Source organism: Erythranthe guttata, chromosome 11 (genome assembly GCF_056151865.1).
Source record: "Erythranthe guttata isolate IM_541 chromosome 11, IM_541, whole genome shotgun sequence".
In the NCBI taxonomy this organism is placed as follows: Eukaryota; Viridiplantae; Streptophyta; class Magnoliopsida; order Lamiales; family Phrymaceae; genus Erythranthe; species Erythranthe guttata.
This window is the reverse complement of record NC_142543.1, coordinates 8,129,189-8,149,235: the sequence shown is the minus strand read 5'-3', so window position 1 is coordinate 8,149,235 and position 20,047 is coordinate 8,129,189. Positions and strand designations below refer to the sequence as shown.

General features: G+C 35.4%; 1 pseudogene across 1 annotated transcript; it reads left to right on the top strand.

Annotated features, from left to right (window-relative positions):
- Positions 1-14,225: 14,225 nt before the first annotated feature.
- LOC105970741 (fe(2+) transport protein 1 pseudogene) lies at positions 14,226-19,798 on the top strand (annotated as a pseudogene). Its single transcript, XR_016034563.1, has 3 exons — positions 14,226-14,645; positions 14,704-14,843; positions 19,281-19,798. The product of XR_016034563.1 is annotated as a fe(2+) transport protein 1 pseudogene (transcript).
- Positions 19,799-20,047: the final 249 nt, after the last annotated feature.

The window sequence follows — 20,047 nt, the reverse complement described above, 5'->3', positions numbered from 1 at the left end:
CTTCTTTCTCTCTCGTATTTCCCTTGTTATCTAACCCCTTTGTATCTAGTGCTACAGTAGGGGGAGATCGGTTTATTCGAGGTGAAACCGGATTGGAGAGGAGCTGCTGCCCCGAAGGAATCACCACACCGCCGTTGCACCGCCGCACGCGCCGCTGCACCGCCCACGCGCCGCCGCCGCTGACTCGCACGCGCCGCCGTTGCCTCACCGTCGGACCAGCTGCCGTTTGGTGGTATTCTTACAGCCCCTAGGAGTGGTATAACGCAGCTTGTACGGGTTTGAGTTCGATTTCGATTCGTCGAAATCTCACACTACAAGAGGTAATTAAATCGAAACTTTCGTAAATTTAATTCGAACACGTTTGTATGAATTTTAATTTACGAGCATGTGCGATATGTGATTGCGTGTTACGATTTTGTAATATGATGAACAAGCATGTTTTATATTTTTCGGTTTTACATGTTTATAGTAAAATCGATAATTACCATATGTATGGCCGAAGCGTTAAGGTAAGTTGACTAAGTGATTAGTTTATGCATGTAATCGAAACTAGTTCGATCTAAAATTTTTAAACTCCGCTGCGTATACATGCACGATCCCCAACAAAAGGGACCTTCTGTTTGGTTTGATTCTCGGCTTCGCTTCCAAAATCGTCTCGAATCGGAAAAAAGAGATTATCTTTACCTAAAATATAAATAAAATAAAAACAACCTAATATATACATATAAAGTCGAAAACTCAGACGAACGAAGACCAAAAATCGAAGAATTGATAAGTGAAAATCATGCAAAATGAACACTTATCACACCCTCAAACTTAGATCTTTACTCGTCCCGAGTAAATCAAAACGAAACTACAACAAAAAAGAACAAAAACAACAAACTAAATCTAGGCCACTAACGTAGGGAATCACGATTGCATTTAGCGTAGCAACAAGCCTTTGAACCCCTGGGTACCCCCAAAGGACGAGTTGTGTCTCGTGAGGGTTTTTTAGACAACACACCCACAAAGTTGCCGGATTGGTCAAAGCATTGCAATTAATTCCAAAGATAAAACGAGCTAGATAACCTAAAATCTCAGAATGGCAAACGGCTTAAGGTATTCGACTTTCCTACCGACGCAATTAGTAGTTTCTACACCAAAATGAAAGATAGACTAAAGAATCCGTAGTTAAACAATAACCACAATCATCGAGGGTTTTGAGTAGAAATGTGGGTGAAAAGTAAGTTTTGATTCTGAAATTCAAAATCTCGAGTTGGGCATAAGTAGGTCTCTTTATTCAATAAGAAATGAGAACAACAATATTTTTGGTGATTTTCATCACAACTTTTTTTTTTCATTTTTTTTTTTGAAACGAGCATAATCATGACTCGTGCAAGGCTCGACACCACTGTGTTATCTCCCTGACCCATGTATCGAACTTTAGTCCAAGAAACCCCCAAGCTCGACAGCTCGAGAGACTTAGGCGACGAGGTGCACCCAACGGGTTAAGCTCGAGTCAGAAAGGCGGGGAAATCAGAGCGTGAATTACAACAATACCACAAATTATCATTTTTCTCTCTTTTTTTTTTTAACATAAAACATAAAATAAAAACGTAAAGACCATTGATAGAATTTTTAGCCAACAACTGGAAATCGTGAACACATAATTCAATTCTAACTCGCCCCCCAAACCTCAGACTATTATACCCCTCAGAAAAAGTGCGCTCAAGCTTAATCGGAAAGGATTCGAAAGGCTATCCACACAAGCTGCAAAAACACAGTCGGAAGGTTCATCTATAATTAGCCGGTTATCCACAATTTCAATTTTAAAATCAACTAGCCAGTCTACTAATTCATTAATTGCTTTGCTTCAATAGATCCGGAAATGCAACTTACACTCGATCCTAAATGAAATGCATGTGACAAACATAACACAATTACGGAAATTGAAATACATAAATGAAACTAAATTATATGATATGTATGCAAAAGACCAAATCAAAATAAGCTAAACTCACCCCCAAACTTAAATCATGCATTGCCCTCAATGCGAAAAATAAAAGATATGAGAAAGAAATACGCCCTGAACAGTCGTGCCGCAGATTGATCAGTGTTCTACGGTTGCGAAAGTGTTCATTGTTTGCACGGGGTGCCGTGAATTTTGGCACCGAGGGCGAATTGTCGGAGTTGTCTAGACTTCCCGACTTTTTACTCTTCTTTCCTTGGGTACGAGATACCGGCAAAAATCAAGAAAAATGGGTGAAATTAAACTTTAAACCAAAAAATGCAAACATAAAAGAAAACTAACAAAATAAATGACTAAAAATAAATAATGGGTTGCCTCCCATTCAGCGCCTGTTTTACGGTCGACGGCTCGACGCAATTTGGACGGATTATGTCCAATCCAAAGCCTTGTAGATTGCGCATCCATCTGTCAGTCTTGATACATACTTTGCAATCATATCATGGACTAGATTGCAATCTTGTAATGACCATCCCAACCCATGGTACTTTTCGTTTACTTGGGAAATCAGTCGGTAGGAGACTAGGATGGGTTGCTTGCCTACCGATCTCTCAAACTCGTATACGAGATATTCGAGCTTTGGAGAAAGCTCTACCTCAAATATGAAACTCGTCTCCTCACTCACACTCAAATCCAGAGTAGCAATGTGGATAGGATTTTGTTCGTCAAGTTCCTCTACCATCATCTTCATCCCACTCTCATCACACGCAAAAGTATCTACAATACTGGGATGAATAATTCCCTCAAGGTGCTCAACCTCATCGTTCATACGAAAATCTGTAAATACCTCGCTGTCTTCATATAGGATGGTCGGATGTGGTTTGGGACTATGACATCTCTGAAAATTTTCGAAAATATTTGCCAGAAAGTGGAGTTCGTCTTGTAAATAGCACAAGTGCTCATTTGTTTGTGCAACTCCATTTTCTAGGTTCAGCTTACGATATCTTTCAATATCCTCCAACTCATGTTGAATGTAATCAACTCTGGATTGAATCTTGTAAAGAGAGAGATCATAAATCGAGGCCATCAATGTATACAAATCTGTGAAAATAAATAAAATAAATCAAAAATGAAAAAAAAAATAAAAGAAAAATGTCTAAAGTAAAGTAAGGATAGTTTGTAACGATATTAGTAAATTCAAGATTAACTAATTCCCCAGCAACGGCGCCAAAAACTTGATACGCATAAAACCTACGTATGAAAAACCGCAAGTGTACAGTATCGCATTTTGTAGAATAGTGAATTCCAGATATCGATCCACAGGGAATTAAGTTCCCAAATCTACCAAGTACCGTAATTATACTATCCTAAACTTTATCTTGACGATCGAAAGGATGAGGGATGAAATGATGCCAAAAGGAAACAAAAATAAAAACACCGGTCAGCCAGGACAAGCAAGGAATTCCGATGTGTGATGGCTTCTAGGGTAAAATCCACCAGTGTATTATCGATAAAGATCTACAAATCCGAATCTATTGTCAATTCTATGTTCGCTAACCCAGACACTAAAATACCCTAACCCCCGTCTCCAGTGTAGTTAGAGTCTACCCACATGTCCGACGTCTCCGTTCAGAACCTGATATGAAGATAGCATTTAGGTCAAGTCCTTAAGGGCTACCCAAGGTGCATCACGTCTCCGTTTCCACAACCCGAGCTATGTTTTCCTAAAATCAAACGAGAAATCCTCTCTCGAGTTCATTCCCATTTAGAATCAATTCAACTGTTGGCCAAATAATCGAAAGCATTTAATACAAAAAAACATAAACAAAATCAAAGAACGTCAAATAGATCACAGATCTGGAAATCAAAATCAATATATACAAGGTTTCATTTCCCCTAAAAGAAAATGCTCAGTTCATTACAAACATAGCATCAAAATGAAGAACACGAGAAATTATAAACTAAACGTAAAGAAAAGCTTATGAAAAACCCGACTCGAAACCCTCGTCGAAGCTTCCCGCGAAGAACTGGCTTGAACCGAAGAGAAAACCGAAGAAAAGATCAAGATATCGTCGAGAGGTTGAAAAATGAAAAAGGGACCTTCTGTTTATATTGAGAAATGAAAGAAAAATATCTAGTCTCGATTTCTGTGCCCAGATCGCGATCTGGGCTTCTTGGATCGCGATCGGGCAACCACGAAAACTGCGCACCGCCTTCCCAGATCGCGATCTAGGAAGTGAGGATCGCGATCTGCCCCAACTTTTCGCTGTTACTGGAATTTGCCACCAGATCGCGATCCGGTGATTCTGGATCGCGATCTGGCCTCTGCATCAACTTCAAACACTTTATTCACCCTTTTTCAGCCCGAATTGGACAATTGTGCATTTCAAAAAAGTTGTAGCCCCTGAAGTTAGCTTTCTAAATCCACTTAAATCAGCCCAATCGGAGGTCGTATGCAAAAGTTATGCTTGATATACCAAACACTGCCACAATCCGCGAGAATGCACTTTTGCACGTGTTTGGTTTGATTCTCGGCTCCGCTTCCAAAATCGTCTCGAATCGGAAAAAATAGCTTATATTTACCTAAAATATAAATAAAACAAAAACAACATAATATATACAAATAAAGCCGAAAACTCGGACGAACGAAAACCAAAACTCGAATAATTGATAAGTGAAAATCATGCAAAATGAACACTTATCACCTATCCCTATATATTTTCAAAACTAGGGGGTTATCCCACATTTCCACATATATTAGTTTCTAAAAACTTGAAAAAGTCAAAATTCCTTAAATAATTGGAAGGGGTTTGCTATTATCAGTGCGGTTTTTACCACTATAATTCATTTTTTTTTTCTTTTCCAAGTCTTATCCAAACCCCCTCTCAAACACTCTCAACCTTTAATTCTTGAAATTTTTCAAATTCAATAATTTTTTGACCAATATCAGTTAGAGCACAAGTATTATCGACATGGATGACAACGGCTTCGATTTTGAGGTGAAAATACACGTTTTTTGTTCATTTCCAATGTTTTTAGATATTTCGTGTTATAACACACGAAATATATACTTCCATTTCATGTAATACTATACGAAATGTGTATTAAAATCATTTGTTGTTTGTTTCGTAGAAAAACATTCGAAATTAAAGCTTACATTTCGTAGAAAAACGTAGGAAATGGAAGCTCTTATTTCGTATGTTTTTACACGAAATTGTAGCTTACATTTCGTGTTATTTCATACGAAGTCCCTTATATATTGTCTTTTAATTTCAAATATTTATGCATGAACTAAGAGAACAATCTTACGATCATAGTCACTTCTTTGAACGTGGTATTGTGTGTGATAGTAGAGAAGCTTTAATTATGTGGGCAAAAGACACAGCAATTGGTCATAATCATCGACTTATTAATCATTGTAAATCAGAAAAATATCATGTTTTAACGTGTGCAAGATATCAATCTGGACGACATGTACTATTGAAGAAACGTTCTTGCCCGTTCAGGTTAATTGGCAAAACATCATCGGAGGATGGATTATGGCGATTGAGTGTGAGTAATGGTAATCATAACCATTTGCCGTGTACTTGAAAGTTTAACTTATGTTTAAATTTTTATTTGTTTTAATTTTGCATTTTAATGTTTAATTTATGTTTTGGAATATTTAAATTTGTAGCGTTGTATTTTGCATTTTTATGTTTAACCTATGTTTTTGGAATGATTAAATTTGTAAGTTTTTTTGTAAGGTTGTTTTGGAATGTTTAAATCTATACTTTAATTGCTTCAGTTGTACCTAGTTTCTAAATTCAACTAAAAAAACTAGTGAATTAAATACAAAACAACAAACTAGTAAATTAAATAGTTCGTAATAATAATAAACAAAACTAGTAAAATAATTAGTTCCTAATAATAATAAAAACAAATTATTAAAGTAAATAGTTCCTAACAATAATAAAAATGCATAGTCCTAATAATAATAAAAATAAACTTTAAAATTAAATAGTTCATAAAAATACATAACCGGCAAAAAAAATCGATAAACTACCGCCTGGCTCTCCTAGGCGGCTGCACCTCATGATCGTCGTCGTCGTCGTTGTCGTTCTCCTGGTTGATACCAATATATCGGGCGGCGGGCTGCATAATATCTCCAAGGTCGGCACGTAGATCGGCAAACTCCTGCATCCAGTCATGTCCAGTGCTCCTTGTGATCGGGTAAAATGCACGTACTATCTGGTAATAAGGCGGCTGATCTGGTGGCCTCACATTCTCTCGATGCAGTGGAGCCGGGCCTACGTCGGGGTTGTTGATCTTCAGATGAGTCCGATCGGTATACCACTCCATGTAGTGCTCGTCGACTTCCCCGCGTTGTCGTGCCGTCTTGTATATGTTGGCACGAATGGAATGAGCTTGGACCATGTCCCACATACCACCCGGAAATGGGTAGATGACTTTGTATGATGTACCTCATTTGGGACCGCGTGAACATGGCTCCATTGATGGAATCAAGCCGCGCGGAATATCCAGGATCCACCCGAACTGTCGAACGCAACGATCAGGCATATTCGGCTCTACGACCCACATGTACTGGATCGTGCCATGATACAACGTACGAGGGATACTCTCGTGTATATTCCGACCATACGGTAGCCACTCGACCTAAACAGAAAACAATATAAATACATAAATCAAAACATTCATATTTAAACTACAAACATAAACCAAAAAATTCATATTGAAACAAACTACAATTACATAAAATCGAAAAATTTCATATTTTAAAAAAATATAAACACATAAATCAAAAAATTCATATTTGAAAAAAAATATAAATACATAAATATAAAAAGACTTACATCATCCGCTGTCATATTGTCGAGTAAACCTCGAATATGCTCGAGCGTGCCCGCTTTTGGTGGCGCGTTCCACCTCTTGCATCGAGGCTGAAACTCGCGGTACCGCTCGCTCTCCTCCGGCGGTTGGAATCTCGGGAAATACTCGTATATCCAGCACTGCAATATTTTATTTAAAGATATTTAGGGAAATAAACAATAGAGAATATATAAATTTAAAAACATTATCAACAAAATAAGAACAAAAATATATTACAATTTACCTGAAGAAGGGTGGTGCAACCCGCCAAGCTCCTCGACTGTGCTCGACTGCATATACCCAACTCCCTGTATAGATTGGCCAAACAGGTCGTACCCCACGAATACGTGCCGACCTGATCAAGCACTGAATTCTCGAGCACGTGCATATACCACGGCTTCACCAGATCACATGTCTTGTCGGGTAATAAAATGGATCCGAGGAGAAACAGTAGATATATCTGAACTCGGCGTCTCATGTGCGTGTCGGGCATCAACAATTGTCCCTGTATCATCCTCCATGTGGGGCCCCCACACTTCCATGACTCGTCAATCTCCTCAAAATCGAGGTTTAATACCTCGGACAGCAAATACACGCAGTTTGTCCGCTCGATGACCTCGTCGTACCTAGGTGCGACCACCCGTCCCTCCACATTGGCACCTAGAATCATCTGGACATCGTGGAGAGTGATAGTCATCTCTCCCCACGGCATATGGAAGTTGTTCGTCTCCGGCTGCCATCGCTCCACGAATGCAAACAACAGCGGAGCATCTAGGCGCGGTAAATAACATCAGGCTAGGGGATACAAACCGGTCATCCGCAGAAAATGCTTGTCTACGGATACATCTATGTCTTCTAGGGCAGCTGCTATCTTCTCATAGTTGACATGGTTCAGGAAGTTGATATGGGACTCCACTCATCCAACCGGACGTTCATGCAACCATTTATTTAGAAAACATATTAATTAATCAACTATAAAAATATTTTAATATAAGATATATAAATTATAATATTAAAAATAAAATAAGTAATTAACTTACTTCTTCCCTCCAAATATATGCCGCTACGTGCAACTTGAATCTCAGAATCAAAGACGGATCCCGCGGGCCACCAGGAAATGGACCATCTAGCACATCCGGATTGACTCGAGTTTGAGCTCGACCACCACGACCTCCACGGGCCCGTCCTCGGCCTCCTCGACCTCCACGAGCTACAACCTCAGTCTCGTGAACGGGGTCCACAGCATCCTCCTCCTCCTCCTCCTCCTCCTCTATAGCACGAGAAGACCCAACATCAGGATCTGCAACCGATGATCTGGCTTCATCAGCTCTCTCAGCCTATCGCCTACGTCGTGTAGACATAGTCATGCGCTCGTGCTCCCGCTCTTGATGCTCAGCCTCTTCATGAACTGCTCGCATAATTGCCTTTGATTTGCCTTTGCCTGCCATCTGTTAAATAAGACACTATTAACGTCAGTCTAAATAATAATAATAATAAATAAAACAAATCTTAAATAAAAAAACTGAAATTTTTCAGTTATTTCGTGGAAAAACACACGAAATTAATGCTTACATTTCGTGTTTGTGTTCACGAAATACAAGCACTAATTTCGTTTGTTTTTCCACAAAATAACTGGAAAATGGCCGAAACTCTTACGTTTCGTGCAAAATCTTACGAAACAAAAGCTTACATTTCATGAGAAATCTCACTAAATGTAAGCTTCTGTTTCGTAAGATTTTGCACGAAACGTAAGAAAAACAAACAATCTTGCTAATTTCGTGGAAAAAAATCACGAAATCAGCCCTTTAATTTCGTGATTTCTTACACGAAACGCAATTTTTTTCCGAAAAGTTTCGAAAATCTTCGAAATACTGAAAACGTATAGATTTCGACGAAATTTGTTAATATACTACTATAAAACATTGGGTTAACGATTTGAGTTCGAGTTTTACCTTAAATCGTTGTTGAATTGCTCGTTTAATCAGCAGGAATTCGAAGGACCTTGGATAGGGTTTGAGAGGATTTTGAATTTTTTGAAGAAAAGTTATAAATGAAATAAAGTCGCACTGTAAGCCAGTAAAAGTTGTTCTATGAATAGCATTTCAGTAATTGGAATGTCCATCGAGCGAGTTGACTCTTGAGTACTTGAGCGGCATGAATACTGCCATTCATTGGTTGTTCTTTTTTTTTTTTTTTTTATGTTCACGAAAATTCAATTGTTTATTGGTTTGAGTTTTTAAATAGAATAATACTATACTATAATATCGAAATTTAATTGCCAAGAGGTTATAATAATTATTGTCCTTTTATCCAAAGAATAATAATTATTATTTTTTTATCCAAAAATAATAATTATGGTTTGATGTTTCATTTAATAAACAATTCACAAACAAATGATACCCATAATTATATATATAAATTAATAACAAATTTAAATGAATACCAAAAATCAGTAGGGCAAATGGCTAAAATGTCCATCACATGGGACTTAAATGCATTTTGGTCCACAAAAAAAACAGTCTCAAGCTCATCCCCATGTTTTTAGTCTAAAATACCCTCAATAATATAATTCTTATCAATTCCACCCATTATGCTCTAACTTCCTTAATATTACACATTGACCCCGGATTTAAACAAATATATCACATTAACCCCCAAAACTTTTTTTTTCAAATTTTTTTTTTTTCTGAAATGTTTTTTTTCCATCCAGATTCCTGCGTTGACCGCCGTTGACTATTTTTTTTTTTTTTTGAATTTTTTTTTTCTGTAATTTTTTTCCGGCCGATCTCCGGCGTTGACTTTTTTTTTTTGAATTGTTTTTCTTAGAAAAAAAATAGTTTAATTAATATTACTGTCTTGGCTACTAAATTACTGTCTTAGACAGTAATATTATGAATATTATTTTTCCGAACAATAATATTATTAATATTATTGTCTAAGATAGTTAAATTACTGTTGGAGACAGTAATTTAACATCCAAGGCAGTAATATTAATTAAAATAATTTTATTTAAGGAAAAAAAAAGGTCAATTAACAATTAAATTACTGTCTCCGACAGTTAAATAACTGCCGGAGACAGTAACTTAGCAACGAATACCGTAATATTAATTAAAAATATTTTTTTTAAGAATAAAAAAGTCAATTAATAGTTAAATTACTGTCTCCGACAGTTAAATAACTGCCGGAGATAGTAATTTAGCAGCCAAGACAGTAATATTAATTAAAATATTATTTTTAAGAAAAAACAAAATTATAAAAAAAAAAAAAAAAAAAAGTCAACGCCGGTCAACGGCGGCGACCGGCGGTCTCCGGTGGTGGCGGGTCAAAATTGGGGTCAAAATTGAAATTAGGGTTAAAATTGGTTAATTGATGAAATTGAGCTAAATTGGGGTGTAAATCATGAAATTGGAGTTAAATTGGGTTTCAATGAATTGGGGGTAATTTTGGTATATATAAAAGGATTTTCCTTATTTGCAAATAAGTTTGAATGGACTGGATTTATTTGAAAAACAAAAAAGTTGGATGTCTCTCTTTTAATTAAGTGCCCTTGTCATGAGCCTATTTGTCATTACCCAAAGTCAGTAAAGGGATAAGAGCCCTTGTCATGAGCCTATTTGTCATTACCCAAAGTCAGTAAAGGGATGCGCGTCCGCACACTTTTAAGTATTTTCAACTCTTTGTAAAACAATAACTTAAACCAATAAATAGATAGTAACGTAAACATCCGAAAATAAAATAAACAAAATTTAATCCTTCGATCACCTATACAAATTTCCTGATTTATTTGAATACAAGATGACTTTTTTTTTTATTTATAAAGAAAAAAAAAACAAAGAAATCCTGTTTTGAATAGGGTCAATTTGAGTTGGCAAGTAAATGAGGAAGCAGAAAAATCAAAATCTCCGGCGTTGACTATTTTTTTTTTTTTATTTACAGAGTTAAGAACAAAATTATTGTCAGAAATAGTAATATTGAATACCAAAGGAGTAATATTACTAATATTACTGTCCCAAAGAGTAATATTACTAATATTACTGTCCCAAACAGTAATGTTATGAATATTACTTTTCCGAACAATAATATTACTAATATTACTGTTCCAAACAGTAATATTATTGCATCATACAGTAACATTACCGTCGGAGACAATAATGTTACGGTCGAAGACAACGAAATTGCAGGTCAAGACGATAAAATTAAGGCTGCGGATATATACAAGCCCATTGTTTTATTAGTTCAAGACCTCCAACATAAAAATACTAATTTACCCTTAATGAAATTCAAAACCAAATAAAAAATACAAAACATTAAAGAAAATAAAAAATCGGCGTACAACGCCGATTTTGACTTGTAAAGTCGACGTTGTGTTGCCGATTTGATTAACAAAAATCGGCATTATGACGCCGATTTTCGTGTATAAAATCGGTCTAGGTAAACCGATTTGGGAAGCCAACGAAAACACACAAAAAAACCAATCTCAATTTTTTTTCTTAAATCGGCTAAAGCATTGCAACCCAACAAGAGAAATAAGTATAGATTAATGTTCATCCACACATATTTATCAAGAATCGATGCTCGATTAATGTTTTCGAATTTACAAATAATAGTTTAGTAAAAAGGTGGTGATGGTGCGGTGGTCGTGGTGCGGTGGGTGGGTTGCTGGTCGTCGCCGGCGCGGTGGAAGTCTCGTCGGTCGGCGTCGAGGCGATAGTCGTGCGTCAGCCGTGAGGGTTTTTTTTTTTTTTTTTTGTGTTGAACAAATTAAAAATAGGGTTTGTTTGTATTTGAGTATTATTTGTGGATAGAGGTATATTCATCCTCTTTAGTCGTGATGTAATAAAATAAGATTAAATTACGGGCTTGAACTAATAAATATCTTTATGTGGGTTTGAACTAATAAAAAAATGGGCTTGCATATATCCGCCGCCTAAAATTAATTAATTCAAAGAAATTATTGTCACATACAGTAATATTACTGTCCCGAACAATAATATTATGAATATTACTTTCCCGAACAGTAATATTACTAATATTACTGTCCCAAACAATAATATTATTGCATGAGACAATAATATTACAGTCAGAGAAAGTAATGTTACGGTTGAAGACAATAAAATTGCAGGACAAGACGATAAAATTAATTAATACAGTAAAATTATTATCTCACACAATAATATTATTGTCTCAAACAGTTAAATTACTGTCTCCGATAGTTAAATTACTGTTGAATACAGTAATTTAACAGCCAAGACAATAATATTAATTAAAATATTTTTTTAGGAAAAAAAATAGTCAACGGCGGTTGACTTGCCGGAATAAAAATCAGAAAAAAAAAATTCAAAAGAAAAGTCGACGCCGGAGACCGGCAGTTGACCTGGCGAAAAAAAATTTCAAAAAAAATAGTCAAAATTGGTTAATTTGTGAAATTGGGCTAAATTGGGATTTAAATCATGAAATTGGAGTTGAATTAAAGTTTCAAGTAATTAAGGGTAATTTTTGACATATATAAAAAAGTTTTTTAATTTATAGATAAATTGGAATGAGGTGGAATTATTTAGAAGACAACAAAGTTAGATGTTTTTTTTTACAGATAAATTCGAATGTTCTTATTTATCCGCTAATTTATTTTTCCCGGCCACCATGTATTCTGTTGGGTGCTAAATACCTAACACGCAAGTGCACGTATCGCAAACAAGTAGTAAAAGTGGACTCGTGAGAGTCGGATGTCGATCCCACATGGAATACTCAAATTATCTAATCCTAAGTACCAAATTCTAACAACTATGATTTTTATCCAGCCTACGCAAGTTTGTCGAATTAAATCAATTAAACAATTAAACTAATTATTTTTTTTTTTTTTTTTTTTTTTTTTTTTTTTTTTTGGCCAAAAAATGTACTTTTATTCCGATAAGGCACAGGGGTTTTTTTTTTTTTTTTTTTTTTTTTTTTTTTTTTTTTTTTTGGTAATGCAGGAACCCGCAGCCAACCATATAGGTGCACTGGGTAAACCTACACTCTCGTATAATAGCTTGCAAACCATACGAGAGATGTAAACGACACTAGGCTAACCATGTGTGACAAGCTCGACCTAGCGACCGTTGGCAAGGGGATTCGAACTTGGGTCAATTGACCCCAGCTCTCTTGCTCCAACCGCTAGGCCACCCTTGCGGGTCAATTAAACTAATTAAGAAAGCAAAGAATCACGAGAAAATATCAATAAAAACGGACCTAGGATTTTATCTTCCCCTATGCAAGAATTGCTCACCCAAAACCTCTCAATTATGAAATATATGATTCATGATTATAAACCCGAGACACTAATTTACTCATAACCCGCTGTCGCGTGTATTATGAGTCTATTATTCATAAACGGTTCACTATATTGCAAACAAATTATGAATAAAACATTAACTAACAAGTCTCGTAAATGGCTACCTAAGGTGATATATGTATGTCTACGACACGACATGCAATTGACACACTCATCCGGTGAAAACTACTCGAAGGCTATTCTACTTACCGTCTAATTATCAAAAAAGGTCGGTCGAGTCAATCCCAATAATCACAGATAAATCACATAAATTGATCAGGTTCATGCACTAACAATCATAACAAGTAGAAGAAATAATCATAAAATCACAATTGCATAATCTCAAGATAACGGGTTCACCATCCCCACATAGCGTTCTCCAACAAAATCCTAGATTAAAAACTTAGCTACTCATAACGAAAAAACATAATAAAACTAATAAAAGTCATAGATTAAAAAAAGATAGGTGAAAGAAGAATTATGATGAAGATTTGTCAATTCTCCGTCTTCGTTTCTTCGTTCTCTCGCTCCTCTTCCTCTAAGGATGTGTTCTAAAGTCCTCTAACTCGTGCTTGGTTTGCCCTTAAATAGATTCCCCAACTTGGTAGAAGAATTTAGGTTTCCTTGTGTGATTAAAAGTCCACAATTGTCTCCAGCGTGTTTTGGCGCGACCGCGCGAAAATCAGTGTAATTCTCACACGGCCGCACGAGAATCGCCGAAACCTTCCGCCCAACTTCGGCAGTTGGCGCGGCCGTGCCAAAAGTAGGCTAAAATTGGCACGGCCGCGCGGGCCACTTTTCAGCCAATTTTCAGCATATTTTGTTTTCTTCCGTTTTTGCCCGTTTTTGACTTTTTTTGGCTCGTTTCGTCCTTGGAACTTCCAAATCGTCAAGTTGTACCTAAAATACAATAAACCACTCATTAAGCATCATAAAATCAATAGAAGTATACAAAAATCCTCGTAAGAAGGTATACATTGAGTGTAAAATATACACTCAACATATTCCTATAAGTTTGAACTAAAGTAATCACGACTCACAACACTGAATTTATCATTTGTATTCATATTTAGATTTGATCAGTTTGAAGAAATCATTCAGATTTGACGATGACTTGTTCGAAATCTATTTTAATCATCTTCTTCATCCTCCTTTCCAATTTTTCGGTCCAAGTCCTGTCGGTGGTTGAGGATTGCGGCGCCGAAGAAGATGACGGCTGCACAAACAAGAAGAAGGCTTTGCCGCTCAAAATCATCGCCATCGTAACAATCCTAATCAGCAGCATAATCGGAGTATGCTTGCCACTTGTCACACAGTCAATTCCGGCTCTCAGCCCAGAGCGAAGCCTCTTCGTCATAGTCAAAGCCTTCGCCTCCGGGATTATTCTAGCCACGGGATTCATGCACGTGTTGCCCGATTCTTTCGACATGTTGTCCTCCACCTGTTTGAAAGAAAACCCGTGGCACAAATTCCCCTTCACTCTGGCTTCGTGGCTATGCTCTCCGCAATCATTACTCTCATAATCGACTCTATGGAAACAGGCGTCTACTCTAAGAAACACAATTCTGGAGTTGTCAAGCCGAAGTCCGGCAGCAACCGGAGGAGCTGGCGGTGGTGGAAGCTGGCGGCAGCGGTCATTCTCATTTCCACGGCCACCACCATGGAGCCAAGATGGAAGTACAGGGTTCCCAACTTCTCCGTTACCGAGTCATCGCGATGGTTAGTACTTGAATAACAAATTTAAAATAATGATCGATTGTATTTTTCAACCCCAATCTGAATCTAACTGATAAAAGTCAGTTTATATTTCGTTAATAATGGGATGCATGTGTTTAAATGAATTAAATAAGGGTTTTCTGTAGTTAAACCAAATAATCAAGTGCGTACAGAATGAGTGAACACATTATATCATTGTGCATCTCAAGTCATTGAATTGAATGGATCTGTTACAATCAGATTTCCTATATACAGTTAAACCTCTATAAATTAATAAAGTTGGGACTAGGGAAATTCTATTAATTTAGCGAATTATTAAATTATCGAATTAATAATTGAACACGTTCTCACCGAGTCGGGACCGAGAGAAACAATTATTTAATCAAGGTTATTAATTTATCGAGTATTAATTTATCGAGGTTCTTCTATATATTTAAAGACTAATAATAAATTAACGTATATACACAATAGTTGTGAAGTTTCCACGTGAAATAATTAATAGGAGCAGAACGTTCATCAGATCAGATGATATATGATCTTTTTCTAATGTTTGTTTGTCTGTTTGTGTTAAAAATGATGATGATATAAATTATTACTTATTGAGTAGGGGTTTGAACGAGCCGAGCTCGCCTCTTTTGGCAGGCTCGAGCTCGAGCTCGAGTCTATTTTGTTGAGTTCGAGCTTGTCGAGTTCCTTTTTTTTTGGCTCGAGCTCGAGCTTGTGTCCATGTTGTCAAGCTCGAGCTCATTTTGTTTTGTTTTTTTTTTTTTTTAATATATTTTGAAGTATTATTTTATTATTATTAAAAATTATTTTAAAAAAAATTACAAAATAAACAATAAATTGTAATTATATATTATATTACCCCATACTTTCGAAACTCCAAACTACGAACTTAGATTCTTCCTCGAAAATTTTTACGTGAATTTAATAACTTGCATAAATATTTTAGGTACTTTGACGTGCTATATTTAATTAATAGCTTTATTATGTGTTTAATAAATATGTGATTTTGTGATTACGTGAAATATATGAATTACGTATTTAATGGCTTAATCAAAAAAATTTGCATTTTCTATGCCTACTATGTGTACATGCATACATACATACATACATGATTTTATATATATATATATATATATATATATATATATATATATATATATATATATATATATATGGATCGGATGAAGTGTGTGTGTGAGTAAAGGCTGTGTTTAAAATAAATAAATAAATTTAGTAAATATTGCATGACTTAACACTTGGCATTTTCTAATCATTTCACTTAATCCACACTCAAGAGATTTGAAGAGACACTCTTCTATTTCTTCCTTACAACACATAATCTCCCTACTTGACTTCCTCTCCCTCATTCCACCGAGACATCACCACCACCATTGTTGTTCATCTTCTTCCACATCTCCACTCATTTTACAAGAAAAATCAAAAACCACCATGAAAATTCCCTATTTAACCATGGCTCTAGAGTATGCACAGAACACCATAAGAACAACTTGTCCATTCACTGGAGAAAACAACACATCCATTTTGGAACCACACACTATATCTTTCACCATAAAAGTGGCTTGGTTCGAGTTTGTCATCAACCCTTGAAGTCTCTCTATTTTGCTTGTTCTTCATTTTCCTTTTGGTGATTTAGGTAAGAAATTTCGAGTTTCTTGCTACAATTAGAAGATATCATATTATTTTAAAAGAGTTTTCAAGAACCTAAAAGACTTTTAAGTATTTCGAAAGTTAGGGATTTTTGAGGGAAAATGGAAATTTTGTGTTAATCTTTAATCTCCTCTTCTTGCTTGTTTAATCTATGCTTAAGATCTGTAAGTACTACCACTTCTTGACTAAAGATTTGAAGATTTCAAAATTTCAATAATTTTCACAAGAAACCAAACAACCCCAGAGATTTTTATTTCTAGTGTCTTGCATGTGTAAATCTAAAAGGTTTAAGGGCTAAACTGTTATTTTCCGAAACTTCCAGCTTTGAACAAGTTTTGAACTGTTATTTACAGTAGATCTATGGTAATAAATGAATTAATTTAAGGGGTTTGAACTATTTATTGAATATTTGAAAGCAAAATCAATTTTTGGTAAAGAAGTGAGATATTTAACTATTTTTATTATTAAAAATTTGAAAATTTATAAATCTGTGAAATAATTTCAAAATCTCGAAATATATAATTAGAAGTCTTAGGATCAAATTTGAGAATTTTTAAAGATCTTTTACTATTATTTCGAATTTTAAAGGTTTAGGTGCTAATTATGAAGTTCTTGTGCGTTAAGTGCTATGTCTTGGACTTGTGTGATTTAAATTATAAGACATGGGATTAAGAACATGGATTTGTGGCAGAAACATATTTATAAGGCTGCTGGAATTTATTGAGTTGAAAAATGAGTGAAAGTGGTGAGAAACTAATTAAATGATGGAATAAAAGTGTCTTTACTTTAAAAGCATGTGTGTGATGGGTGTGTACGTGTGTGTATGTGGGCAGTGTGTGTGTGGTGATGAAATATGTGTTGGTTAATTGTGTAATTAAGTAGTTGATAATTTTATTTGATTGGGGTTGTTACTCACTTGATTCATATTTGTGATGTTTAAATGACTTTTACATAATTTGTAGTCATTCCATGACATGCATTTGCTTTTGACAAAATTGAAAGATTAATGGTATGTTTGGGTAATAAACGAATCGGATATGGTGGGCCGGTATCCAACTAGGGTTGAGAGGAGTGATACGAGTAATATGAGTGATATTAGATCCATACACGGGCTCGAAACGGTTTATTATCCGAATATAGAAATTAATCTTTCACGAATCCGAATAAAAATTGATTTTTACACAGATTGCATTCATGAGCATGTTTGTGACTTATATGTTTTAGTATTTTTGTGACTCGATTCTTGTTTGATGTTTGTATGACTCGATGAAGGTGATCGGAATGTTATATATACTATATATATGTATAAGCTATTTTCAACCCTCGGCAAGTCCTCGAATTCCTTACTGAGCTTAATAGCTCATATAGATATTTTCTAATTACAGGTAGTGCTAGTGGTAACCCTCCCTCGGAATGGACCGAGTAGTGGATCGAAGTCTTGCCCGGAGTTTTTGGAAGTTCAAATATGTGTGGCTAAGTACTATTTTGGTGATGTAATATAAACTAACTTCCGTTTTCGTTTACTATCATATTCGTCTTTAAAGTATGGGAAGTATGGGACTTTAATCGGTAACGGATCCTATTTTGAACTTTATAATATATTGATCCGCTTATATTCATAAGTAGTTCGTTTATTCTATGACTTTATCGTTTATCGCCAAAATATTTCTAAACTCTGATTTTGACTTCAAACCTATGTTTTATGATAGTGTAGCACTCGAATAAACTCCTTCCAAAAAAATTTATACAAAAAAAAAAAAAAAAAAAAAAAAATTAAATCGATTAAAGCTTTTCAAAGAAATGTTGCGAAAATTACTAGGATTCTCAATGTTTCAAATATGGTTTTGAAATCGCAAGTGTTGATTTTTCGAGTTTTAAAAGAGATCCTATAAGATTCTTCCGCTAAACAAAATTCCGATAAACCGGTTCGATTTATCGCCTATAATAGAGGGGGTGCTACATATATATTTTTAATATTTATATATATTTTTTTATTTCTATAATATTTTATATTATTATACATTATTTAAATAAAAAATAATATATAAAAATAATAAATAAGGCTCGCGAGCCGGCTCGTGAGCTCACTAACAACTGAAAACTTGCTCGAGCTCGAGCTCGAAAAACTAGAATCCGAGTTCGAGCTTTTTTCAAGCCTGCTCATCGAGTTTACAACTCAGTTTGGCTAGTTTACCATCCCTACCAGCTGCAACAAATGGAGCAGATGTTACATAATATATATTATGCCTTCAATATTTCATATATAGCATGGTTTTCATTTTCATGTTAACCTCTACTTGTTGTCAATTAATTAGAATAGTAATCCTACGTGTATGTGGCCTAAATTACATCTTACTAGTTATCATATTTTAACTATAGGTTAGCCGACCCAAAGAACCCGATAAACAAAAAAAAACAGTTCGATCATATATAGGATAATAATGAGAACGATAATAATGGGAACGCTGATATAAAAATGTAATAATATACATTTTGATTAATTGATTAAGGCCTCGTTTGGTTGCCGAGATAAGATTAGCCAAAATAAAATAAAATAATATAATAAACCTAATTATTTTATCGGATCTCTCGACGTACATAAAAAAAAAGTACCCTATAAGGCAAGATAAGCCATAATTACATAATTTTGGCGGGTCGACCCGGCAATTTATTGAGGATACCAAATATCAAATTCAGTCCAACTATTTAGTTAATCATGGCTTATCTTGGCAACTAAATGGGGCCTAAGAGTATGCATTAGTGCAGGTTTTGGAGCTGGGAATAATAGTACACTCGATAGTGATTGGGTTGTCACTTGGCGCCTCTAACAACACATGCTCGATCAAAAGACTTATCGCTGCACTCTGCTTTCATCAAATGTTTGAAAGAATGGGACTTGGTGGTTGCATTCTCCAGGCGGAGTACAAGTTCATAAAGAAGGCAGCAACGGCATTCTTCTTCAGTGTGACAACTCCATTTGGAATAGCATTGGGATTGGGATTGGCTAGCTCATACAAGGAGAACAGCCCTCGATTGTTGATCACCGTTGGATTGCTTAACGCATCATATGTATGATTTTGGTGGATTTATTGGCTGCTGATTTTATGGGGCCGAAATTGCGGGGAAGTATCAAACTCCAAATCAAGTCTTATATAGCCGTTCTCTTGGGTGCCGGTGGGATGTCACTCATGGCTAATTGGGCTTAATCGATGATATATATATGTAACATATGAATGTAGTATGATTGTTGTTTTTGAAGACAACACAACAAATGTTGTGTTTTCTAGTTTGTTTTCAGATATTTGTTGTCTATTGTGTACGTGTCATTCTTGATGGAAATTTGCCTATTTCGTCGGCTCCACTTTTTGAAATGTAAATGTTACCCATTAATCTCCCTACCTTTAAAAGTACGAATGTTTTTTTGTTTCTTAATTTTTTTGTGATACCTATTATATCCTTATTAGTAACTTATTATATATGTATGTATTACTTGTGGTTATTTGTTAGTTAAAAATGTTATTTAAGTTGAAATC